This window comes from Mus musculus, chromosome 13 (genome assembly GCF_000001635.26).
Source record: "Mus musculus strain C57BL/6J chromosome 13, GRCm38.p6 C57BL/6J".
Lineage (NCBI taxonomy): Eukaryota > Metazoa > Chordata > Mammalia > Rodentia > Muridae > Mus > Mus musculus.
In genome coordinates, this window is record NC_000079.6 from 52578133 (window position 1) to 52604416 (window position 26284).

The 26284-nt window shown below is 45.2% G+C and overlaps 1 protein-coding gene across 5 annotated transcripts in view; it reads left to right on the forward strand.

The window, feature by feature from the left end:
* Nucleotides 1–4477: 4477 nt before the first annotated feature.
* The window catches only part of Syk (spleen tyrosine kinase), a 66183-nt gene continuing 44376 nt past the window's right edge, over nucleotides 4478–26284 (forward strand). For 2 of the 5 annotated variants that reach the window (XM_006516895.4, XM_006516897.4), the window contains exons 1-2: nucleotides 4478–5473; nucleotides 18826–18922. The gene's annotated coding sequence lies outside the window, so the exon portion shown is untranslated. Of the gene's footprint in view, nucleotides 5474–16166; nucleotides 18923–26284 lie in introns of those variants that run through there. The other 3 variants (NM_001198977.1, XM_017315470.2, NM_011518.2) reach the window with 3 other exon arrangements.

Here is a 26284-nt window from a genome sequence, read left to right on the forward strand (position 1 = left end):
CCTCTTCTGGCCCGCAGCTTGAGAAGTGTGACAGAAATGGCCTGTGGCTGTGGTGACAGGGCTTCAAAGTGGCTCGCTCAGATCTCCATGGACCAGAAGCAGAGAGGACAAAAGCAGTCCCATCTCTAAATCCTCAAGCCTCACACACACACACACACACACACACACACACACACACACACACACTCACACACACATGCACACTCTCTCACACACATGCACACAAACATGCATATTCACACACACTTACACACATGCACACTCACACACATGCATATTCACATACACTCACACACATGCATACATACACACATGCACACATACTCACACGCATGCACACTAACACACATGCACACACACTCACACACATGCACACATACTCACACACTGCATATGCACATTCACACACATTCATGGATATTCACACACACACACACACACACACACTCACATATGCTCATACACACAGTCATACATACATGCACACACAGTCACACACATACACATACACACACAGGACCCACTTCATCTCATGAAGCCCTACTTCCTAACTTCCTAAGCAGGACCACAGGCTGGAGACCAAGTGTTCAAACACAAGCCTCTGAGTTGGACAAATTACAATAGGCGCCTCAGGTAAAAGTTCTGAATTTGTTGTCTTTTTATTTTCTGGATATTTGTGTTTACTTCAGGCATTTTAACAAAATCAAAGATAATTTTTTTTGAACAGTTCTGGGCTCACAGCAAAACTCATATACAGGCAAATAAAATCTGCCCCAAAGTGACCTCACCATTTTGCTCTCACTGGCAGTGGCAGAGCACCAGCTGTTCCCCATCCTGCCAGCATTTGATGGTGTCAGCATCTGTATTTTGACTAGTCCCATAGCTCTGTGGTGGAAGCTCATTGTTGCCTTACTCTGCATCCCTGTATCCAATAACGGAAGCATCTTCTCATTCTCCTCTTCCCCAGCTCTACTTCTTCCCTGGACAGATGGTTGAGTTCTCCCTGCCCTTTGAAATCGGAGTCTTTGCTGCTGTCTTCAGCTCTTGGAGCACTTTGCACAGTGATGCTGCCACTGCTGTCTTGTTCCTGGCTTGTTTGTCCTCTCCTTCTCTTGACACTGTCTTTCCACAAGTACCCATTTTTAAAAACCACATATGTTCATAAAAAAACAGAGAGAGAGAGAGAGAGAGAGAGAGAGAGAGAGAGAGAGAGAGAGAGAGAGAAATGATTGATCCATGGACCAAGGCTAGAAATAGACCCAGTGTGACAATTACTAGAGGAATCTGCTTTGTGCATCATAACTCAGGGTAGAAGGCTTGAGTATTACAATTGGTATCATTGGGCCTGTGAGAGGACTTGGTGGGTGAAGGCTCTCAGCACTTGCCTCACATGGCTGATGTCCTGAGTTCCATACCCTCAAGCTGTAAAGGTGGAAGGAGAGAATGGACTGCACGTCTACACTGTGTACATATGCCTGTGGATACATCATACACACATCATGGGGGAGTAGGAGGGAGCAATGGAGGGAGGGGGAGGGAGGGAGGGAAAGGGGAAGACTAAGAAACAAACTGGTTTCATTATATCTTCATTTTGAAGACAACTATTAACTTATGTGTCATATCATATACCAAGTTAAAATAAACCTCAGGGAAGAGAGGTCTGAAGAAACAATTCTACTGTAAAAAGAACTAGAGAAGAAAGTGTAAGGCTAAGGTGAACAAGGCATTGTGTTTACTTTTATTGGAAGGTTTAAATTATTTCAGATTTTAAAAAATGTATATGAGTATTTTCCTGCACGCAGTACCCAAGGGGTTCTTGAATTGGAGTTAAAGACAGTTGTGAGCCACCATGTGCGTGCCGGGAATCTGAATTCTGACCGCCTACCATGCACAGCAATCATTCTTCATTGTTGAACCATCTCTCCAGCACTTAAAAGGTGAAATTTTGTCTGCCAAGCTCTACATGCAAAAAGTTCAGGTTTATTGAAGTTCAACTGACAAATATAAGTTATGTATTTTAAAATGTGTAATGTGGTGCTCCTGAGATAATTGCCATAACACACACACACACACACACACAACTAAAAAACCAAAACAAAAACAAAAAAAATCCAAAACAAAACAAAAAACCAAAAGCACAGAGCAAAATAAACAAACAAATGAATACAATTCAGAGAAACAGTAGAGTAAAATAAAGAAATTGTACTCTAATTCATATCACCAGCCTACTTTAAGCACCTAAACTGAACATGTACCTTAAAGCCATTCAAGGACTAATTACAATCTAGGTTTCTGTCAGAAACAAAGGCACTTTCTTATTGAATGAAAATGTCTTCCTTCTGGCGTCACCCAATTCCTACAAATAAAATTTCAGGGATGGTGAATGGCTCACAGTCAGATGTCACTGAGTACACAAGGAAGTGAGACACTGTGAGCAAGGAACAGCAGAAAACTCAGACAAAATAACCCAATATGGAAAGACTTCATGAGTCAGAATTAGCATAGAGACAACCATACTGCATTTGCTATTTTTAAAGTTTTATTAAGATCCTGTAGATAAGAAACCAATTTTCTTTTTTTAAATAATATTTTTATTAGATATTTTCTTTATATACATTTCAAATGCTATTCCAAAAGTTCCCTATAACCCCCCCCAAGCCCCCAATTTTCAAAACAGTGACTGTGTTGGGAAGAGATTAGGTAGGAGGGCTTTTGGGGTTAGCACAGGGTCACAGCAACATTCAAGGGTGTTCAGGGGGAAGCCTATAGGGCAGTCTTCAGAAGACCATGAGGCAGAGAAGAAATGCTGGGAGACACCATGACTGGCAAGAAGATTGTGTTTTTCTGGGTATTTGTGTGGTAAGCTTCAGTGCAGTTGACACTGAAGATGACTCAGAGGTAGGAAGGACCATTATGTCACCTTAGCTCCACTCAGTGAAACTCCAGAGAGACGCTGTCCTGTTGGGTAAGGCTGGCTTTATTCTGCACACAGATTCAAAGCCCATGGACACCTTCTTACTACTGTGTAGCAATTTCCTCTGAGTTGGAGTCTGGAGGGAAACTAATCAAGATTCACTAAGACTCAGGAAGTAAATGCAGTAGCCCCAGGAAGTCCCTGAAACTGACCAGGTACACCAGGTCCCTCCCACCACCCCCAGGGTTATATAAGCAACACAGATTGCTGAGAGGCACTTGCAAACCAGACTAATTTCCTAGAAGAGAGTCTCTGGGACTTGTTGAGCTACCTGCCAGTCATAAAGTGAGCTGCATGGTCCTAGCTTTCTGGTATGGGTTCTCTTAGCTGCCTTAGAGTAGTCATTCATACTCTTGTCAGTAACCCTAACCCATACTGCAGAGACTAGAGGAACCCTAGGCCTGCTGCCCAACTAATGTGGTCAAATAGGTAATCTACAGGTTCAGTGAGAGACCCTGTTTCAAAATCTCAGGTGGATACAGACTGAGAAAGAATTCAGGTGTTGACCTCTAGCCTCCACATGCATTTGTGTGCACACATAAACAGACATCCACATACGTGTGCATATTGCACATACTTGCACATAGGAACACCTATCCACAACATACACTAACCAGTTAAAAATAAGTTTAAATTAAACTAAAACAAAACAAAACAAAAAACAAAACAAAGGGCACAAAGATTTTACAGAAACAATGAATTTGTTTGGTAGTCTCATAGTGCTGGATTGGGACTATACACACCAGAGTACACTAGGAGAGTAGTCACAAAGGATGAAAAAGGGGGGGAGCTTTTAATGGCATGTGCCAGGCCCCAGTTCTGTGTAAAAACAAAAATCCTTGCTTGCAAGATCTCTAATAAGAGCAATATCCATTAAAGTGACACGGGAATTAGTTAGCTCCACATCCGTGCAGAAAGGTTTTCTGTGTAAGGCTCTGGTGGCCTTTGTACAAAGCTATGGTTTTGGAAAAGTATTTTGTGGTCGTTCTTACTATCATTTCCATGTGTCTTAAGTACCATCCTTCACTGCCTTCCCATTTATTTATTATTTATTGCTACATGCCCCTCTACCCCAGTTTTCACATGGGTACTGGGGATCAAATTCAGGTCCTTCTAACTGCATGTTAAGCACTTTACCTCCTAAGCCATCTCTCCATCCCTGTTTCTGTGTTTAGGCAGGACACTGCTCTTTAAAAATTACCACAAACAGCATCTAGAATCTCAATTTTATTTATCTATTCATTTACTTATTTACCATATCTAAATGCTCTACTTATTATTAGTTAGAGCTTAACAAAAGTGACCATTTCGAACCTTACAGAGTTAACAGATTAACAGAAAACAAAACCAAAAAGCATGTCAAGGACTGCAGGATAAGAGTCAAGATTGTGGGTAACAGGTGACGCCCTCAAAAACAGCTTTGGTCAGGCAAAAGCCTCTGGGGGGCATCTTTCGATTCACTTAGGTTCTCATGCCATGGTGTTGGCAGAAGTATCATGGCCTGTTGAGAAGGACACACCCATTCCTCTGAATCTGTCTTGCTAGGGGACTGAGAGCCAGTAGTTGTCTAGAGGTGCTGCCTGGCTCCAGCTCAGTTTGGGGCGTTGCCCCTCTTCTGGTTCAGCAGTGCTGACAAGCTAGCTTAGTGATTCTGCCCGGCTCAGCTCAGGTTCACCGTGCTCATCAGCTGAGACTTGACTTAGGGATCTAGAGCTACTTGAGTACGTTAAACGTACTGCCCCGGCTAGGTTTGGGCGTGCTGTCCTGTCTAAGTTCCGGATCCTAATTTTCTCAGGTTCGGTTCAGCATGCTGTCCCGATTGTAGCTCGAGTTCAGGGTGGGGGGTGTTACTATATTGGATCTCCGGGTACTTCCCAGCGCGGCTGGCCCGGCTCCGTTCTGGGCGCTGCCTAACCCTGCTGGGTTCTGGGCGGGGTGCCGTGTGCCTCAGGTTCGAGGCGGCAGAGGAAGCGAGGGCGCTGTCCTGGCGCATTGAGGAAGTTCTCCGGAGGAGGAAGCGGCCAGCCGGGCGGACGGGAGAACTGGGGACCCGGGTGTGCCAGGCTGGAGGAGAAGGCGGCGGCGGAGAAACAGGAGGAGGGAGGAGGAGAGGGGGTTGGAGGACGCGGCCACCTGCCCAGGTAGGAGCCACTCCGCCTCGCCGCACCCTAGCAAAGGGCCTCGGCCACCCCCAGGCGACAGACCTTGGCTAAACTAGGCTGGACCGCAGTTTTGCTCCAGTGACTGCGGCTGAGCGCGGACCCGCCGGGCTCCGGCGCGCGGGACCAGAACTCCCGCCTGCAAACGCGCGCGCCCGGGGCGCGGGGAGTGGGGCCCAGCCCGGAGCTCCGCCTCTCGGCAGCTGGAGGATCGGAGAACCGGGAGACTTCCACGGTGCGCGCCCCCGAAGCAAAACAACGTCCCCAAGCATTTGAGATCCGGGACTGTCGTCGTGCGCGCCTGTGAGTTGCTGCAGAGTCCCAGCGCCTCTGAAATGCGGTAGGTGAGGGAAAGAGCAGTTTCCGCAAACTCTGAACCCTGCCAAAGCCGGCAAGTTCACTCCGCCTGGCAGACTTCCTTTGTGAAATCACCTCTCCAGATCCTTGGAGACTGTTTGAGGCACTACAATGCACATTTGGATATATATCAGTATGGCTCCCAAAACTTAAAACCCCTTCCTCCCCCAAAAGCCATTGGAAGGAGACCTACTCCTTTGAAAGTCCGTAGAGTAGAAAGAATTGGAGAAGTCAGCTTCCCGGTTTTTTTGCTTGTATTTTTTTTTTTTTAATTTTTAATTTTTACCTGGCTGACCAAAGATTATGTTCAAAGTTAAGTAAAATTCTCGACTGGGGATATTTTTCTTTTCCTTGGCGTCTTCTCTTTTTTAAACTCTTGAAACATTTCAGCATTTGGCATTCAAAAGAGATGGACGGGTCGACACCACTAAATTATAATGTTTAAAAAATACCGCGCCTGTGATGCCGGGGCATTCCTGGAGTACCGGGATCAGGCCGTTGCTTTAGTCAAATCAAACCCACAGCCTCAACAGGGAGGCTTTAAAATCGAATGTCATTAAACGTAGTCATGTGCCTGTCCTCTCCCCACATGACAGTTCAAATACTGTGTAAATATATTTATATTTGAGTAAAATGATTTAAATACTTACAAGATAGTAGGTGTCTTAAGTGGTAAATTTTGCTACTTGAAATTATTTCACCAAATCATTTTTTCTATCCAATTCAATAATTTTAATAGGTTTAAGGAAATTTTGCCGTAAACCATAGATTATTGGGCATTCTGTATTTGAGATGCTTAGATATGCCAGATTTAATAAAAAGTCTTAAAAATGGAAAATTAAAAAAAATAAAGTTAGGATGAAAGTGGGGAATATATTTTGGGAATATATCTCACCCCTGAGAGATGAAATTGATTTTTAAAAAATACGATTTTATTGCTAGGCTTGTGTGAATGGTGCTTTGGTCTTGTAAAGGTTATCTTTAATATTCTACATGTAGGTATCATCTCTCCAACTAGAGTTTTGATTTTTAAGCAAAGGCCTCTTGGTAGAACTTACCCAGCAAACTGTCCCTCATCATTCATTGCGTGTTTGGGATTTAGTTTTCAAGATTTAAGGTTTACATTTATAGTTTAGAAAGGCATTTGTATAGAGGAACACCGTTGCTTGCGATCACTCTGGCGTTGTCGGGCAGTATTTTGTTATTCCGGGCACCGTTGTTTCTTCATGTTCCGAGGGGAGTAGATATCAACTATAAATAGCTTGTGTCCGTTTAGAGCAGGTGTTGTCACTCAATGTGGTTCCTTAAAACTTATCGAGAAAAATAAAGAAAAACAAGCCTTGTTTTTCAATCCAGGGGTTCAAGAATTAGGTCCGTATTGGACTCCTTAAACTGTGCTGGGCTTTTGAAAGTCAAGTGCATTTACTGCCAGACACTTATTAGTTCCAGTATCTAGTGGGCAGTTCCCCTTTGTCGGGAAATAGCGAGGATTTACTGAAAGTTCAAGCATCTTAACTAAATCCCAAGACGTCCAAGCAAGAGTACAGGGTTTCATCCTTTAGAGATAAAAGTTTCAAAGAGACATGTTCCCATCATTCCTGTGACTTCAGGAGTTAGCACAAGACTCTCCAGGAAGGGGCGTGGCCATCCCTCACAGCTGCAGTCCTTGGAAGACAAGTTTCCGGTTCTCTCTGCAGCTGGGCCTTTGTTGACTTTTTTCTGTTCCTTCTGCCCTAGAATGGCGGGGTCTCCTTTCAGATGCAAGCCAATGCCCATGCCCAGCATCTCAGCTTTTACCATAGGAACCTGTTTCCAACTGCCCCAGCTGGCCTGTCTACCCTCCTCTGCAAGACATTTTCTCTTGTTTCTGGATTAGTATTGTTGACAACTGGGAGGGTGAAAAAATACAGGCATACACACACACACACACACACACACACACACACACACACACACACACACATTCATTTTTTATGGGTTGATTTTTTTTTCTTTTTATGTCAGAAGACAGAGTCCTAACAGTGATGTAGATTAATTCCTTACCTCCGTTGGATTTTATCATCGTAATATTCAACCTTGTATTTGAACACTAGGCAAAAAAGGTTTTCCTATGAAAATATTGTATAAGATTAAAATACTAATGAGGCTGGCCGGATTTTATGTAGATTTGTGCATTTTCATACATTTTGAGGGACATTTGTATTTCGTTATAACTTTGACAAAAATGTTAGCCTAGACCCATTTGAGGGTTTTTTGTTTGTTTTGTTTTGTTTCCTTTTAAGAATCAATTATGGGAGCAGTTACACCACTTACTGCTCTTGCAGAGGAGCAGGGGTTCATTTCCCAGCCCCTACTTTGAGGCTCAGAGCCATATGGAACTCCAGCACCAGGGGCTCCAACTCCCTCTACTGACTTTTACAAGCAAGCATGATTGTGCACAAATGTGTACAAACACACACACACACACACACACACACACACACACACACAGATGCATGATTCTACACAAATACATACACACCTATACATAAAAATAAATAAGTTTTTAAAAGAATCGATTGGATAGACAGGTGTGGTGACATATCTGTAACCATAACACTTGGGTGTCAAAGGCAGGAGAATCAAGAGTTCAAGGTTTTGAGACCAACCTAGACTAAATGAGACCTCTTTTTAAAAGGAAAGGAAAGGAAAGGAAAGGAAAGGAAAGGAAAGGAAAGGAAAGGAAAGGAAAGGAAAGGAAAGGAAAGGAAGTATAATGGGAGAAGTGGCAGGAATATAATTCAGTCAATAGAGTACTTGCTTAGCATGCATGAAGTTCCCAACACCAAATAAATTGGATGTGGCCGCACATACCCGTAATCCTAGTACCTGGGAATTGGAGACAAGGGGGTCAAAAGTCCAAGGACACCCTCGGACATTTACCCAGTTTGAATCCAGCCTGGGCTACATGACAACCTGTCTCAAAAACAAAATAAACAAAACAAAATCAAAACCAAACCCATGCAATTTTTGCTCTGTATCTCTTACAACTCACTGGCTGAATTTAAATATTAACTATAGTCAAACATGGTTAAAACCCAAGACATGCAAAGAAAGCACATTATGTTTATGTCACACTCAGTTTAGTAGAACCAGTGTGTCTCTCTTTGTCTTCTCTTTCTTGGAGACTTGGGGTGGGAGGAGAAAGTGGGCATGTTTTCAGTGTTGTAGTGGCTACTTGGGGTGGAGAGTGGTTGTGTTGAGGGAAGAGCAAAGGAACCCCTTTCTCCCCCATACACAGTCCTGACCCTGGAAGCTGTGTGTGACCTGCATCCTAGAACAGTCTTCAGGCTTGGTGGGTGGGGGGCGTAGGTCAGCTAGGAAAGGTAAAACAAGACAGCCGTGTGGCAGACCCCGGTGCTGTGAATAGAGAGGGAAGGGCTCAGGACAGTTAGGGAAAACTGTAATTCTAATACTGATGACCTTATGTGGGTTCAGCATGTCTATAAAAAGTATTGAAATCCACACAGTAGAAGTTACTCCTGCCTCTTTTCGCACGTTTGGTAGACTTTTGTTCTAGGGAGATCAGCCTCGAATGTCACTCACTTGGTGGTTCCTATGGCTTGGCCCTGGAGATGTCTTAGTGTGACCTGGGCTAATTTTGTCTTTTTACTTTGTTTTAATTTACCTGAGAGTTCCCTTCCCCCTTTCAGTCTTTGCATCTGTCTTTCTGTCTCATAGTCCAGCTTCCCGGGAGCAAGCTTTTCACTTTGGAAGCAGTATGTCTGAAAGGCATACTGGCTAATTTATTTCATGTGTTGACTTCAGACAGTGTAGCTGAGAATGAGGAGTGGTTAGAAGCCAGACTCCCATACCTTCCAATGGTAATTATTCTGTGATTGGGGTTAACCGGTTTCAGCAAGTGTTTACGGCCTGTGCTTACTATCATTCATGACTTGTTGAGTCCACACTTTGTCATGGCATCTTTACTCAGAAGACCTGACCAGAGTCCACCATCCTCCCCAATGGTGTTCCATGCCCAGGACTCCTGTGTAATCTTCAGGGTTGGCAGCCTCATCAGCTATGAGCAGTAGGACCCCTTGGGTATTTTATGGTTTGAATAGTTTGCCTATGGCCCTAAAGGCTGGTGTGCTTACATTAAAGTCTCAGTGTGGGTGTTTGGATGTTGAATAGCAGTTGTACCCTTAAGAAGTGGGTCCTAACCAGGGAGTTGGGCCCCGGTTAGGCACTGTCCTCAGAAGAGACCGGTTGTCCTTCAGGGACCCTGAGTTGAAACAGCAAGCTTGGGTTCTTATTGTCCTTGGCTCCTGACTTGATGATGATATGATGACTTCCTTACTCATAACTCCTGCCAATGTTCCTTCGGCCATGTCATTCTGTGACTCACAGGGCTATACTAGCTGCTAAACAGATGGGACCACCCTGTCTTGGAATTCCAAAACTGTGAACTCAAAAAACTTCTATAAAGTACCTAACTTTGGGTATTTTATTGTAGCAACAAAGTGTAGACCGGCCCATTGTGCTATGCCCTGCTACCTCCTTCCTTGTTCCTCCTTTGCCTTTCTCTGCTGTTCCTAGGGCAAAACTTTGTTATTGTCATATTTTTGGATTGCACAGAACCTAATATAATTTTCTTTTCAAATTTATGACATAAAACTGAAGCTTCTCTTGACACAAGTTCCCACCCATTCAAAAATACACCATGTTATCTCTCAGTTCCATTTTCTTCTTCTTCTTCTTCTTCTTCTTCTTCTTCTTCTTCTTCTTCTTCTTCTTCTTCTTCTTCTTCTTCTTCTTCTTCCCTCCTCCTCCTCCACCTCTTCCTCCTCCTTCTCTTCTCCCCGAAACTGCTTTCCGTCTTGCTCCAGTCTTAGAGGCTCTTCAGTCTGGCTGCACATATGTTAAGAACTGCAGGAAGAAATCCCTTGAGGAGTTTGTTGACTAAATCTGCCTTGGTGCTCACTGTTTTCTGCTTTGCCTTTTGACAGGCCATTGAATAGATACATGGTATTACCATAACCCATTGTCATAATTGCCGGGCCCATTTCACATAAACTTTTAATTTCTGTGGTTACTTCTTAGTTGCAATAGGATTTCTGTGGTTTCTTCTATTTGAATATATTTTGAATCATGCTTTGTAAGATTTTGTTTGTTTGTTTGTTTTGCCTCCAATGTAACAGTTAGGCATCTACGTTCTAAATAAATGTATTCACCCATCGCCAGTGCTCTATTATCTGAGAGAGGGGAATGGTGGGATCTCTGGGAAACCCAGGCCTGACCTTCCCCTCAGTTTTTTTAATTCGGAGGTGAATATCATAGGCTGTAAATACAAACTCTGCAAAACTGTTTTTGAATCAATATGGGAAGCAGGAGAAGGGTAAGGTATAGCAAGCAGAAACTCATCTGAAGGACGTGATGACAGCCGTTGTCATTCCACTTTTTTCTGTAAGTTTGTAGATCTTACAAGGTCAAAAGCATGATGATGATGATGGTGGTGGTGGTGGTGATGATGATGATGATAGTTTCAGTGGAAGGATGGACGGCAAATGAGAACAGGAAGGAAACTAATTTTGAAACATGACATTTGTCACAACAGTTGGGCAGATTCTGTCTCTAAACAAGAACCGAAGCCTCCGAAGGTTGAGGATTGCTCAAGGTCAAGCAGACTCAAAGGGTGTTTTGTTTCTGTTTTGTTTTGTTTGTTTTGTTTGTTTATTGTTTAATGGACCTGGGCTCATGTTACACAGGTCCAGCTTGAGCTTCAGAGATGTCTGGGGTGTGGCCTTCTGCCCCATTCTATCTGCAGCAATGGGAAAAGAACTGTTTTAGAACAGTTCATGAGATGACTAGCCCAGACAGTCTTGAGAGCTAAGGAATTTCAACTGCACAGGAATTTGTGAGAGTTGCTGGGTATAATGGCTGTTTTGTGTATTGTTAGTTTGTGTGTATGTGTTTGTGTGTGTGTGTGTATGTATGTATGTATGTATGTATGTATGTATGTATGTATATATGTATGTATGTATGAGAGGGAGCAGGAGAGAGAGCACAGTAGAGAGACCACGTAACCATTTTCCTTCCTTCCTTTACATTCATAAAAATCTGCCAGTCTTGAAATTTTCAGGGCGTTTGAGTGTTTGAGAATGTGAGTCTATTGTCAGCCAGCTGACACACTAGCAAGAGATGAATACACATAAAATAAGTCTCGGGGAGGGAAAGTGTGCACCCACGAGTACCACTTATCCACAAGTCTCTCGGTACAGTTTCCATCTTCCTGATAATTTTCTCATGTGTTTCTTAGTCCGCCCCAGTTCTGTGGGATCATAGCATTGGCCCCATGCCTGTTCCTGTGACCTGGTCTTTTTGTTTTTCTCACGAGGACTCAAGCTGCCTTCCTTTTGGTTGAGAGCTTGGGCTATGGTCTCTGGGTGACTGTGGCTTGATGTCTGGACCTTTCAGGCTGCAGCGGAAGGTGGCCAGAAGGCTGCTCTCGTGTAGGCCATATGCCGGCGGTGTGTGTGGTCACTTGCTCAGCTCCAAGTGTGTCTATAGCACTCCTGCCCTCGCAACAGAAAGCACCAGGACTTGTCCCACACACCTTTTGATGCAAACTCAGAAACTGTGGCTTTGATCAGCACCTGGCCAATTCGGAAATGGTGGTTTCCGAGGGTCCTCGGAACAGCATAGTTGACAGAGGATCCTGGGATCCTGACTCCACCATTTCTCTTCAGTTTCTTAGGTTCATGTTATCTCATCTGCAAAATGATGCTGAATCTCCTTTTTCTGGAGCCTTTGTCCAGTCTCTCAGGTGTACTCTGTGTGTGTGTGTGTGTGTGTGTGTGTGTGTGTGTGTGTGTGTGTACATTCATGATGCAGGTATTTGTGAGTATGTGTAGAAACTAGAGATCAACCTTCACTGTCATTCCTCAAATGACATCTGCCTTGGGGTTGTTGCTGTTAAGATTTCATTTTAGATGCTTGTGTTTCTGAGTATATGTATGTGCACACAGGCATGGGGGTGCCCGTGGAAACCAGGAAAGGGGGTTGGATCCCCTGGAACTGGAATTTCAGGTGCCTGAGAACCACCTGATATGGGTGCCGGGAACTGAACCAGAAGCAAGAGCAGCAAGTGTTCTGAGCCACTGAGCCATCTCTGTTTAATCATCGGGAGCCCAACAAGTAGACTGGACTACCTGGCCAGTGAGACCCAGGAATCCTCCTGTCTTTCCCTCTTTCCCTCCCCAGAACTGAGGTTACAAGTGTGGACCACCAGGCCCCAAAATCTCATGTTAAAAAATGCTAAAACCTGGCTCATTCATGGGGAGGGGGGGATTTTGCTGACTGAGCAATCTCTTCAGCCCACCTATACACTCATCAGTTTACCTATTTATCCACCAGTCTCTCATGTATCAGACCTGCAGATATTTGGAACAGAATGTACCATCCTTTTAATAAAAAAGAAAATCTACAACCTCCAAGTTTCGTCTTAATGGAAGAAACTGTGGAAGGGAGAGATATGTAGAGCTCACAGACTGTCCCTTGGGGTTGTGTGTTTACACATTACCCAATCATGGCTTCTCTTCCCATTAGTCTCAGAGTGGGCATGCGTACCACCCAGGTGGGCTCAGGAGGCTTCTCTCTAGCTCCCCTGTCATGGTGTTCAACACGTAGCATATAGCCATGTACATTCCAACTAACTTAAACAAACTTGATGGCTCAATTCTGGACCATGTTGCCCAATTTGTAAGAGCCTTGTAGCTTGTGACTATGTCAGTGTAGATTAGCATTTCTAGGGTGAAAGGACTGTTAGACCCTAAGATAGACCTGACCCTGGCCTCACATCCAGAGGCTTTGGGGGTGGGGGGAGTCTGAGAGGAGTTTTGCTAGCCTTGCCTGGCTGTGAATGCTGTCGCTCACGGTGTATGTATGTCATGGGTAGTACTTGTCAGGTTTCTGTTGTAGGAACAGTGTCCCCAGTGCCATTTTTTTTGTTTGTTTTTTATTTTTTATTTTTCAATTGTCTTGACAAATATCACGGCCAAAGACAACTCAGAGGAGGAAAGGGTCTATTTCAGTTTACACCTATTCTCATCACTGAGAGAAGTCATTGAGGTTCTCCTGTCATGGGACTCCAGTCTGTGTCAGGTTGACAATTAAAGCTAAGTCACTCCTTTTAAAGAGATCTAATGTCCTGATCAGAGAGGACCTAGGGGCCTAACTCTTGCTACCTTAGCACAGCAGCCTCCCATCTCTCTCTCTCTCTCTCTCTCTCTCTCTCTCTCTCTCTTACACACACACACACACACACACACACACACACACACACACACACACACACCAGGGCGGTCCACTCAGTGGCATGCTACTTACGAGTCATAACGAAAACTGAACTGGTCCCAGTGGTTGTCTTGCTGAAGTCTTACAGATGAGAACACAGCCTCTGACAAACTGTAAATTCTCACCTCCTCACCTTAAATAGTGAGGGTGGTTCTGTGCATATGGAGCCCCCACAGCCACAGCTTCCTGAAGATTGACCCAGTCTCAGACACCAAGTATTCAAAGACACCTCAGCCTCTGTCCTGTGTGCACGCTGTCCTTCATGCCCTGGTTCCCTGACAGTACAGTGTATTTATACAACATTCACTATGTGCTATGTATCATAGGGAATCTATGTGAGCACACTGTTGCTGTCTTCAGACACACCAGGAAAGGACATCAGATCCCATTACAGATGGTTGTGAGCCATCATGTGGTTGCTGGGAATTGAACTCAGACCTCTGGAAGAGCAGTCAGGGCTCTCAACCGCTGAGCCATCTCTCCAGCCCAGTATCATAGGTAATCTAGCGATGGATAAAGCCTGTGTGAAAATGTGTGTGTGTGTTGGTTTGAGTGAGAACAGCCTCCATAGGCTCATATGTTTGAAGACTTCGTCTGTAGTTGGTGGAACTATTTGGGAATGATTGGGTCTCTCTCTCTCTCTCTCTCTCTCTCTCTCTCTCTCTGCAACACAAATGTGTCTCTCTCTGCATGTGGATCTAAATGTAAGCTCTCAGCTACTCCTCTAGTGCCATGCCTGCCTGTTGCCCTCTTCCCCACCATAATGTCTCAAACTCTGACCCATGGAACTGAAAGCCCTGATAACTGGGCATGGTTTCCTTTCTAAGTTGCCTTCACAGCAATAGGAAAGTAACTATGACAACAGGCATGTTCTGCACAATGCTAAGGGCTCACACAGCTGCAGAGCCTTTGTTTCTTTGAGTTTCAGAGTTCTGTACTTCACTTCTGTTTCATTACTCTCTCTCTCTCTCTCTCTCTCTCTCTCTCTCTCTCTCTCTCGGGGAGATGTGAGCAAATGTCTGCTCACCCCAAAGAGACCATTTGCACCAAGTCTAGCTTGGTGTCTTAGTTAGGGTTTTACTGCTGTGAACAGACACCATGACCAAAGCAACTCTCTCTCTCTTTTTTAAAAAGATTTATTTATTTATTATATGTAAGTACACTGTAGCTGTCTTCAGATATTCCAGAAGAGGGTGTCAGATCTCATTACGGATGGTTGTGAGCCACTGTATGGTTTCTGGGATTTGAACTCAGGACCTTTGGAAGAGCAGTCAATGCTCTTACCTTCTGAGCCATCTTGCCAGCCCCAAAGCAACTCTTATAAGGACAACATTTCATCGAGACTGGTTTACAGGTTCAGAGATTCTGTCCATTATCATCAAGGCAGGAGCATGGCAGCATCCAGGTAGGCATGGTGGAGGAGGAGCTGAGAGAGAGTTCTACATCTTCATCTGAAGGTCACTAGGAGAAGACTGGCTTCCAGGAAGCTAGGACAAGGGTCTTAAAGCCCACGCCCACAGTGACACACTTCCTCCAAGAAGGTCACACCTACTTCAACGAGGCCATACCTTCTAGTAGTGCCATTCTCTGGGCCAAGCATATTCAAACCATCACACTTGGTGAATTAGTGAGTTTACTGGCATTATGGGAGCAGTGTGTGTGTGTGTGTGTGTGTGTGTGTGTGTGTGTGTGTGTGTTTGTGACAGTAGGAGCACAGGTGGCTTGGACGCAGCTGCTCCAATCAACAGCTCACCAAGGCTGCATCCCTGGAACTTCCTGCCCAACTTGCCCACAGCCCCACAGAAGAGTCTCCTTTTCCCAGTCTCCTTCCCTTATGCTTTGTGAGCCTCCCTTCAGGAGGCAATGCTTCAGTTCTGAGGAGATAGTTCCACAGCATCCACGTGAAATACAGCTTGTGTCTCTGTGCCAGCCTCACTTCATGTCTGAAAGATCCATGCCTTTGTTTTAACGAATGGTAGTTCACTCCCTCTTCATGCCTACATAGTACTCCACAGTCTATGCCTACCATATTGCTTTATCTGTTCATCCATCCCTCGGCCATTGGTGGGCCCTCAGCTTGGTTCTCCCCCTTGGCTATTGTGAGTAGCATCTCAGTAAACAGCAGACATGCAAATATCTCTTCCACAGATGACTTCAAATCCCGGAGATGCATGCCCAGAGGTAGGGTTAGTTCTGGTTTCAGCTGAGATCAGGTCATTTGCTTTTTCTTTATTCTTGGGGTTAAGATGTCCCTTTAGCCCCTAGAGACGAGGCCTCTTTGGTTTCTGACAATGAACTTCTAAGGTAAATATGTTTATTTACTTCTGTGTTTTAGGAGGGGGGAATATCAGGCTTACTTACCTTGGCTCTTGGCCTTTAAGTGGATTCCTTTGGAATCCTGAACTCATTAAGTTCTGTCTCATTTTTCTCAAGCCGTCTCTCTTGTGTGTTCCCTGTACCCTCAATATTTGTCCTGTCTTCTGAGGCCATTTCTTCTCTGGTCTTACACACACACACACACACACACACACACACACACACACCCTTCAGTTGCCTGATCCCCAGTGTCTTTTCATACCTGACTCTTTTTTTTCCTTAAAAGGCAACTGTGGTCTTAAAGTCTCAGCTCAGTTACCCTCTTGGGGCATCTGTTAACTCTTTGATGCCAGGCATTGGAGAGAGGACAGCCTTCCCTGGTTGCCTGTTTCTGTGGAGTGATCAGGGCAGGGGACTAAAGGTTGGCATATGGCAGCCTGATAAAGGAAGTGGTTCAAGGTAGATTTTTGGATTGGTTTGTTACATGCGAAATGTTTCACTTTCTAGAGGTAGGTCAGTACTGGGATGGATAGCACCCCCAACATCAGGAGATGAAGGCAGTAAAAAGCTGTCGTTAATACACACAGCTCACTAGGATTTTATTGTAAAGATCTGAGAAAGAGGTCAGGGAGGAAGCAAGCAATAACTATGAAAAGCACCTACATCCTTCTGCATAGGACAAACCACGTGGTTAGAGCTACACTCCAGCTGGGAATTCCCTTACTTTCAGAATTCTTCAGAAGAATTTCAGAAGAGTTCTTCTTCCTTTCAGAACCCTCCTTACTTTCTGGGTTACTTATGGGACAAAAACCTCTACATTGGAGAGGAGTCTGGGAAACAGTTACATAATAACAAAAGGGTCAGATACCCAAGGAGACATAGCAACCTAGCCATGTATACACAGATCAGCAGGACAGCAAAATGCATAAGGGAAACCCTGACAAAATGGAAGACAAAAAAGGACAAAGCCACTATTGTGGTCTGGAATGCCAGTTCCTCTCTTTCTATAACTGATAGCTCAAAAGAAAATTAATAGCCATGATGAGACCAGAGCAACACTGTCAACCAGCCTGACATTTGTAAGACATTGACTCTAACAACCAAAGTAGGCATTCCTCTCAAGCACTCAAGGAATATTTACCAAAATAAAGTACCTGCTTGGAAAACCCACTAAGCTTACATTTAAAAAGCCACGTAAATTGTTTTTTAGAACACAACAAAATCAAACCATATATCCATAACAAAAAAAAGTATCTGGAAAGCGAATAATGGGCTTTTATATAACCTGTGAGTTGATAAAAGTCTCAAAAGAACTCTTAAAATATTTTACCTAGCATACAGATGAGAATTCAAGGCCCTGGAGGATTAGCTCAACAACCGGGTGCACTTGTTGTTCTTGCAGAGGACCCGTGTTCAATTCCCAGCACCCCACTGACAGCTCACACTGTCTGTAACTCCATTCTCAAGGTATCGGCTGTCCTCTTCTGACAACCATAGGTACTAAGCACATGCATGATACACATACACATATGTAGGCAAAATGCTCATATACATAAAATAATGATATTTTTTAAAAAATAAAATATGCTATACCAACATTTTTCAAATGATGCTAAAAGTAGTGCTTAGAAAGAAATCCCGAACACTAGGCCCACTGCTATAACAAAATCCTTGAGACTGAGTGCTTTATAAAGAAAGGGAGTTTAGTTTGGCTCGCAGTTTAGGGCTTAAAAGCCCAAGTTCAGGCTGCCACGTCAGGTGAGCCCCTTACATGGCATGACATCCTGGCAGATGGCACCACATGGTGGAAGGCTGTGATGAATCATGGTTGTGGATGGGACCAAATTGGTGGGATGACCTTGCTTGATAACAATTCACTGTCAAAGTAACTAACTCAGTTCACTGAGACTTAACTTAGTCCTCTGAGATAGCCATTAGTCTTTTCCAAGGCTGGTGCCTCAGTGAACTCGCTCCCTTGTACCTCAGAACCCACCTCTCAAAGGTTATGACACTCGAATGTGCCACACCTTAGCCAAGCTCCCAGCACATGAACCCTGGAGCGGCATACCCAAACCCCGATGATGTAGAAGATAAAGAGAGCTGTGTCAACTCAGTCACCTATAGTTTTAGGCAAGGATGTGCTCTCACTATAGGAAATTAAGTTTTATAAGAATTATCAAGAATTACAGTACATTAAGCCTAGGCCACGATGGTCAAAGGAGGTAACATGGTAAACTCTGAAGCCAAAAATAGGAAACTAAACAAAAATGAAGAAAACCTACTTGGAGCCTTTAAAATGATCAACAGAATTAGTAAATCGTCAAACATGATATACAGTAATATAATGAGAAGAAAAATTGACATACCCTAAGCTTGGCACACAGTTTTAGCCAGGTTGTGTAGCTTAGGTCTAAGAATCAGCGTGACAATCCTGGTCAAGAATCGCCAAGATCCTCCTCCACTGGCAGGTGTTTGTTTGGGATCCCTGCCTTCTGACTGTAACTTCATTTTGACTATGAAATTATCAAGCACCACCCCCCCCCAACACACACACACCCTCTTACTTCTGCTTTCTGGCTTGTCTTGCTTGCTGACACTTTGAGGAAAAGCCACTTCCCTAGTTACAGACACCACTTAACAGCAGGAAACCTCCACTTGCTCTCCTCTGCCTTCTCTCCATTGCAGCCATTCCCATTTTCAAGACTGCCAGTCTGGTCCTTTCAACGTTCCATGCTGCCTGGTGCCCGGGAGCCCAGGCCTTCTGTGACTCCAGGACAGGAAGGTAAGTCAGATCTGTAGCAATCAATAATGGCGACCTCATGGCTCTCTGCACCATGGGTGGGCATTAGAGAGCACGCCAGTATCCGAGTATGTGCTTTCCTGGCCGATACCGTCCCCTGGGCTACATCATGCCCTGGCTGACATTCGTTCATCTTGAGCTATGGAGTTGATAATTACTGCAGTTCTCACATGGCAGAGACATCTTTCTTCCCTGAGCACATAGCCGGTACTTTCTTTAAGCACTGGGGTTAATTCGTGTCTTTAGATACAGCTGTGAAGTCTCGGGAGTAACTCCACTGTAATTTCCTGGAATATTTCATAGTCAGGAATTTCAGAGAAACCAAGATTTCCTTGAGCAGGTGTGACAGGTCCTTTGTGTCGAATGTGGGTCATTTGGTTTCTCTAGAGGCCTTGAGGACCCTGTACATATTGTCCTTGTGAGGTGGGCAGATGGGGAAGTAAAAATAGAGCCTAGACAGCAGCAGCTTCAGCCAGGCCCCCACGGCCTACTGAAATGGAGTTTGTTGGGCACAGCGTTCACTGTGGCCTCAACCCCAGCCACCCAGCTGGGATTCCCTGGGATGGGACTTGGGGTGGGAACCAGAAGAATACTGTCACTTGGCTCTCCACCTATCCTGAGTACTTTGTCCCAAGATGATGGCAGGAAAAATCAGGAGACAGTCTTATCAGGAAATGTCTGCAACTTGGTCGGTTGTTGGTATTTTATGTGTGAGTGTATTTGTGTATATGTACATAGCTGTACATATGGTGTCTGTGTGGTGGAGAGAGAGATGTATATGTATATATGTATGGTGTATGTGTGTGTTGTGTGTATATACACCTGTATGTATGTATGTATGTATGTATGTATGTATGTATGGTGTGTATATATGTGTATATATATATATCTTGATGCGTATGTGTGTGGTGTGTGTGTGTTGTATGCATATATGTATATACCTTTATGTGTATGTGTGTATGGTGTGTGTGTGTGGTATATATATATATATATATATATATATCTTTATGTATATGTGTGTGTGGTATACATATGTATGTGTATATACCTTTATGTGTATGTATTGTGGTGTATGTTGTACTTATATATGTGTATATACCTTTATGTGTGGTGTATGTGTATGTGTGTGTGTGATATATACATATACATATACATATACATATACATATACATATACATATACATATACATATACATATACATACTTTTATGTATGGTATATTTATGTATGTCTGTGTATGTGTGTTTGTGTGTGTGTGTGTGTGTGTGTGTGTGAGAGAGAGAGAGAGAGAGAGAGAGATGGGGGACACAGAGACAGAGAGACAGAGAGCTGTCATGTGCATGCTGTGGTACACACGTGGAGGTCAGAAGACAACTCTGAGTGAGTGTTCACCTCTTTGTTATTCTGTGCTGCATATATAAGCTGCCTGGCCCGTGAGCTTCAGGGAATTCTCCTGTCTCTACCTCCCAGCTTACAGTACAGTGCTGGGATTAATGATAAGTGCTTCCACAAACATGGGGAGTGGTTTGGACGGCTGTCCTTGCTTGGTTTCTCTGCTGTGCAAGGGACTATTCAAGAACATTTGCTCTGCCTGCCTGCCTGCCAGGCTAGGGGGAATATGGTCTATGTGCTTCCCTCACAGACAGTGTCACTTCAAGAAGGAAAATTCTGGCTTCCAGCAGAAGTTTCCATGTTTCCTGCTTAAAAATCACCAGGCGAGATGTCTGTATTGATTTCCTGTTCTTTGGCCTCCTTTCCAAGTCTGCACTGGCTTAAAACCGTGTGTGGAGCAGGCACCTGAGCAGGCAGAAGCTTGGACCTGCGAGGACTCTCTTCCTCTGTTCCAGAGTCATCTGCAGGCAATGTCAGCCAGTCACATAAGGTGCAAAAAGTATCCATGAGAATCAGGGTACACATGGTTCTCGCTAGATCATGGCAGCTTTCATTCCAGAACTTTCTCTACATGTTGTTAGGGAAACAGGGTGTTCATGTTCCCTCCGGCACAGTTGCTTGCTAACTAGCTTGTGGCATCCGTTCCGCAGGTCTGTCCGGTGGGTCTGTGACTTAGATTCAAGAGTTACATACAACATGGGCTGATGAGATAGCTCAACCGATAAGGTTTGTGTCAAGCAAGCACGAAGAAATGAGTTCCGGACCCAAAAGCTGAGTGTGGGGACGCGTGCGTGTAATTCCAGAGCTGGGGGAGTATGGAAAGAGGCAGATCTCTGGGGCTTGCTGGCTAGGTGGCCTGGCCTCTGTGGCAGGTTCCAAGCCAGTGGGAGGTCCTGTCTCCAAATACAGTGCATGGCACCTGAGTTACAGCATCTAAGATTGATCTCTGGCCTCCGTACATATGAATACCTACACACACATGAGCATGTACAAATATTACGTGCACTTAGGTAGGCTGGTTGCTTGTTTCTAAGTAAACAGCTCATCTTCTGTGGACTACAGGCACCCTCTGTGACTTGTGCTGATGGCATCCCGTAGGCATAGAGAGCCAGCTTAGAGAGCTTGCCTGTGAGATCTGAGGATATCCAGTGGCCTGCTGAGATGGGTCAGCCTCTGCCGGGTGTGTTTTGGGGATCCTCTGCTCTGAAGCTGCCCCACACCAGTCTGGTTTTCAAGGGTCAGGGTGTGGTTTTGTGTGTCTGATTGGCTCTCTATTTCTGAATGATGGTGGACATCAAGCAGGCCAGGCTTGGCTGTGCTTCCTGACTCTGAAGTACAGGCCATGGATTCTGAGACATCTCCTGCCATCTCCTGAGCTGCTGCCAGGATGGAACAGGGAGGTGCTCCTCAGATAAAGGTGTGGCTCCTCCTTGGGAGACTAGGTGTCTGTGCAGTGTGACATCCAGGCAGGGTCGAGGAAATCTGGGGGACAGAGGCCCTGTAAGATAGCCTTCCAGAGGGCAAGCCAATCTCTGACAATGAAGCTGACGTAGCTGCCCTGAGCAGGCCCATTCAGGCCCAGGACCCTCTGGGCTCCATTCCTCCCTGCTTAAGCCCCACTTTGGGGCCCATGTGTTTTCTGCATGGTGAGAGCTTCGAGAAGAAGCCGTGTGAATGCTTGCAGCTCCAGGAAAAGCAGTTTGAGGGTAGCCAGCTGCAGAGCTCAGTGCAGTGGGGTGGCCTGTCACCAACCAGCCTGACCAGCCTAGTGAGACTGACTCTCCCACCAGGCTGGGCTCATTCCTCTTTTTTTTTTTTTAAATGAAAATTACCATATCCCCCAGAGGAAGTTTTTCTTTTAAATGAAGTTCTAGCATTTAATTACTCAACTTCAGGCTGCAAGGAAATTTCCCAGGTACACTTGAGTGGGGCTGTTTTGCATTGGAGTGGCCGTGTGGTTTCAAGTGTTATAAGCTTGTATTTGCATCTTCCTGATTTTGTTCCGCTGTGTGGCCCAGAGTGGGCAGATGTTACCCTTAGGTGGTGTTTTCCCAGAGAGCTCTCTCCTCCAACCACAGTCCACATTACACCAAGGGCTTTTGTGGCCACATGATGGGAGCACCAGCAGTCTTACATGACTAAGAACTGATGACAGAGTCCTGCAGGGAATGGGGTGGGGGGGTGGGTAGCTGGAAGAGGAGGGGAGCCTTGCCTGCAGAAGACATGCTCTGGTGGACTCCAAATGGGCTGAGGCCTTGCTCCCACTGCTCAGAGCCCCCCTTGATAACAAGGACAGAGGCTAATCAAAGAAAGGGAATATGGCACAGGCTGTCTCTTCTCTTCCAGTCCACGTCTAGCTAGAAAGTGTGGGAAATAACTTTTAATAAAATATAGTTGCATACAGGTGAATATAGTCTTAGCATACAAATAACTGGTTTTCTCTAAACTGTAGCATTCTGGATCTTTGTGAAAGAGATTGGGTCTTTTCATGGAAGTGTGGGGAGAGGGAAGAAATTACTTAGAGCCACTGAACTCTTGATCATGGATTCCTTATTTAAGGATTCACTGTTTCTTGATCTTGGGGTGAATAACCCAGTCAATGTGTTGCCTTGCAAGCATGAGGACCTGGGGTCAACCCCATGCAGGCCTACAGAACAACACCAGTAGCAGCAGGCATGGTGGTTCATACTTCTCAGTCCTGGAGAGGTTTGAACACAGGGATTCCTGGGGCTTCCTGGCCAGCCTAGCCTGTTCGGAAAGCGCCATGCCAGTAAGATAGCCTGTCTCAGGAAGCAAGACAGATGGAGGGGGTCTGAAAAACAAAAGCTAAGGTTGATCTCTGTTGGATGTGCATGCACACACACATACACACACACACACAAACATATAATCCACACTCGCATGCACACACACACACACACACACACACACACACTTCACTAAAATGTATTTGCAAGTCTAGTCAGTTATAGCACTCTGTCATTTTTTGTGGACATGCACGGAATGATTTCATTCTGTTTCTGTGAGAAAACCTGACCAAAAAGCAACTTCTGGCAAGAAAAAGGTTTATTTGGACCCTTTCAGGTCCCAGTCTGTCATTGAGAGGAGTCAGGGTGGGAACTTAAGCAGGAGCTTGAAATGAAACCATGTAAGGATCCTGCTTGCTGCTCACGTTCTGACCTGTGCTTCTGTAGTTCTCTTATACAGCCTAAGATTGCTTGCCTAGGGATTGTGCCGCCCATGGTGGGCAGGACCTTCCCACATAAACCATCAATCAAGACAATCTCTCACAGACATGGATGCAGGCCAGTCTGACCCAGACAATCACTCAATCGAGGTTTTGGATGACTCCTTGCTTGTCAACTTAACAGATGAGGTTAGCTAACCAGGACAGTGGCCCTCTTCTTGTCTCACAACATAAACAGTGCCCATTTTCTTGATCTATTTAGGGCCACGTTTTAATAACAGATTTTTTTCCGTGCTTTTTGTTGGTGCCATCCCTACTGAAAATAGTCCTAAGCGTGGGGCTAAAGTGCTGCCTACTGTCCCTAAACACAAAAAGGCTGCTATGTGCTTCATTAAGTAAATTCCCATGTTGGGTGAGATTCTTACAAGTATTGGAGTCCTGCCCAGAACTCAATGTCAGTGTATTGACAATGGATGGGAGTTGTTTCTTTAAACAGATGCATATCTGCTACAAGGTTGTTCCTTGTCTGGCTGGCAGAAGTATAATCAGGGGATCTCCAGGATTAACTTTAAAAGTTCCCTGAGAAAGAGTGGTTGAAATTTTGTAAATTCTAGCACTTCTGTGGGAAGTATCTACGGCTCATCATAGGAAGTAACTATATTTAGTGTCATGCATTGGAAAGTAGGACCAAGGTCAGGGGAATGGATGAAATGGAGAGAGGATGTGTGAGCCCTGATGCTTGTGGTGGTAAAATAACCTGAACACTGGGGTTCATCCCTGACCCTAACCACAGTAGATGGTAAGTCCTAGGTTCAGATGGTGCTGCTCTGAGGGGATCTAGGCAGAGTACTCTGGCCCCTGGACTTTCTGTAAACATGGAGAAGTGAGGGGAGATAGGGGTAGGCTGGCAGCATCCTGGAACACACCCTCAGCCATGTGCAACTTCTTTCCTCACCTCAGTTCTCCTTCTCTCTTGGAATCTGGGTACCAGAAAGTCTTCTCCAGGCTACCAGAGCCCAGACCACTGGTTTGTTGACAGTATGTCGAGATAGTTGTTAGTCGCTGGTTGTGCCTCTGGTTTGCCTTTGGGTATCTGCTTTGGGTACCAGGATCTAAGGAGCTGCCTGTGTCTGCCCTGAGAAATTCAATTCTTTAATTAGCTCAATAGCCGGGCAGACACGGCTGTTGCTCAGTGTCTCTGGAGGTCATTGACTGACAAGATAGTACTACATTGGTGCCTGTGATAAGACAAAGGTCACACAGTCCTCCTTAGTCCTGGGACTGGGGAACAGGCATGTGATTGTCTAATGGGAAAGGAAGGTCAGAAGTCAGTTGGTGAGTAATGTGCTTGCTCTGCAGCATGGAGACATGGGCTGACAATCACCCATGACAAGGGCAGGGCTGGAAAACGTAATCCCTGGTCTAGGGAAGTAAAGCTAGGCAGAGCCCTGGAGCTCCGTAGCCAGTCTACCCAAGCCAGGGAGCTCTAGGTTTAATGATAGATTCTGTTACAGAAAACAATGTTAAAAAACGAGAGGAAGATACCAGATGTTATGTGTGCATAGATTATGTGTTCTCACTCTCTCTCTCTCTGTCTTCTGGCTGCCTCTCTCTCCTCTCTCTGTGTCTCTCTGTCTCTGTCTGTGTCTCTCTCACACACATACATGCACACACACATGCACACATGCTCACATACATACACATGCACACTCGCACGCATACACACGCAATCACATGCACACATTAGTGCGAAATGATTCCCCGTAACTGGTTATGACTGCTGACCAATGCTCAGGGCTAGCAGAGGGAGAGGAAAACCACCCAGCATGTAGGCAGCTTCCTGAAAGCGTTCGGCTTCCTCCATTAGCTAAACTACAGCTTTGGAGGAACGGCACCTTTAGGTAGGAAGAGTGCCTTAGCCCTTTGATGTCTGCAGTCTCTAAGCGCAAGCCCCTCTCATGCTCCACTCTGCACACCCATGGAGTTTGCTTGACAAATTCAGGCAGCCATTGACCTCTCCCTATAGCAGAGGGAGGTGAGAATCAACTCTGAGGGCTTCAGTCTGAGCTAGAGGCACACTGACAGCTGCCATGCCTCTGGATTCAGCATTTCTTTCCTGGAGTCCTAGGGCTCCCAGGAAGCCAGTCATAGACTCGTGGGCATCTCTGAGGTGGGTGTCTGTTAGTGTCTGTAAGACTGCAGGAAGTGTGCTCTGGTTAGCCCCTGGCATAAACCTAGCAAGGATCTAGCCTGTGAAGAAGCATGGCCACGCTCTGGACTTGACCGGTACAGTGTTCTGAGGGTGGGATGACACCATTTGGTACCCAACTGTGTTCTGAGGGTGGGATGATATCATTTCTGAGCATCCTGATGTGTCTGTCCCTGTTTGGTGAGCACCTCCCTTCCTGAAAATCATGTGTTTCTATTCCTCCTCTTTATATCTGTGAAACCCACTCTTCCTATCTGCGCAGAGCTTGCCATCCCAAGGTGCCAGTTGCCATGGTTCCCATCTTCCATGCATAATCAAAGCACTACAGTCGCTCTGACACTGCCCTCCATAGTCATAGGAGAGCTGGGGAGGTGCACAGGTGTCAAGGTACTGCAGAGCCAGACAGGACACCTGCAGAGCTTGCGTTTAGCTTCTGCTCTGCATCCCTGCTGCCTTCTAGGCTTAGAGAGCATCATAGCCAAGAGTCCCTCTAGGCCTCCTGACCTCTGCTGTTGTACAGCACCATGCTTAGAGAAACAGAGCTGGCATCCTCCT